Consider the following 1,381-nt stretch of genomic DNA (forward strand, 5'->3'; position numbering starts at 1 on the left):
GTGTGTGTGTGTGTGTGTGTGTGTGTGTGCGCAAAAGCAGATTTTTTAACAGTGGAGTGTGCATCTGTGCATGGATGTACATATTTGTGTTTTTTTATGGCTTACTCCCAGGATGCAACATTCAAATTGATGGTTTAACAGGAAGAAAAAGAGTGAATGATGAAGTAAAAAACCACTACTCTTCCTGCTGTATTGTTCTGGATCGACAAGCCTCACCAAATCTCTCAGCAACTCCTATTTCTTTTATGTCCATGCTTTCCCCAATGGTGCCATTTCCCCCAAGTCGCCATTTTCTACTCAGGCAGGCTCATGAACCATTTGCACATATAGCTCTTTATGTACATATGCACTGTAATTTGTGTATTCCACTTATTTAAATTGCAACCCTACAGTCATCTTTTCTCGGCTAAATGTAACTGTAAACCCATGTGAAAGGTCATCACATGACAGTTATTTCTTAAGATCCTTCAATTGTCTCTTTTTTTTCATAAAACATAACATCAGAATAACCCACCAACCAACGTTGCAGATGATCCAACCCGTAGTCCAAAATGTTCTTGAATGCCTAGAATCTAGAATGTCTTGACGCAGCAAAATGCATCCCAGCTGGAGTGTTTCAAGTAAACATTAATAGGTCGTCACAGTGCTGTCAGGCTGAATTCTGGTTCCTGTGTGCTCCTCGCAACCCTGCTGTGGTTTAAAGCCAGATCTCAGAGTCTCTGTAGAGGGGCTGTTAGAAACAGTCTGGTGAGTCTAAAAGCTCCTGCAAGGCTTCCTCTTCACTGAAATCATCCCAGGATGTCTCTGGACTGTCAGACTCAATAGTTCAACTCTTCACTTTTACTGTTTTATGTTTAAAATGTTATATATATGTATATATCCCCTCCCCTCTTACCAATTGGCTGGAACAGTGTTTTGAGGTTCGTGCACTCCTTTCAGTTTTTCACAGGCAGACAGATTTTTTTGGTCAGCAGACACAGAAAATAGAGAGCTCAAGAGATCGTGAGGAGATACTCGCCGTACTTGACAAAACGTGTATCAGAGTGACACTTATTGTACCTTTAAATCCAACAGAGGAACTACAGCGGCATTGAGGTTTCGACCAAAGACATGAATACATTGCCAAGAAAGATGTTTTTCTGAGGTAAAGTTCCTCCTCTGATATATTTGGTTTCAGCTGTTGCTTCATTTGACCTGTTAGTGATGATGAGCTTCGCCAGGTGCCCTGACCAACCGGTGGGAGTCAATAACATTACCCAGCACTGGCTTCTGACCCATTTCTTTCTTTCTTTAAACTCTGGTGGATTTCTGAGGACTATGGTGACCTGGTCCTTAGATCTCTGCAGGGCAAATCCAGACAGCTAGCTAGACTATCTGTCCA

The sequence above is a fragment of the Etheostoma spectabile genome, unplaced genomic scaffold (assembly GCF_008692095.1).
Source record: "Etheostoma spectabile isolate EspeVRDwgs_2016 unplaced genomic scaffold, UIUC_Espe_1.0 scaffold172, whole genome shotgun sequence".
NCBI classification, from domain to species: Eukaryota; Metazoa; Chordata; class Actinopteri; order Perciformes; family Percidae; genus Etheostoma; species Etheostoma spectabile.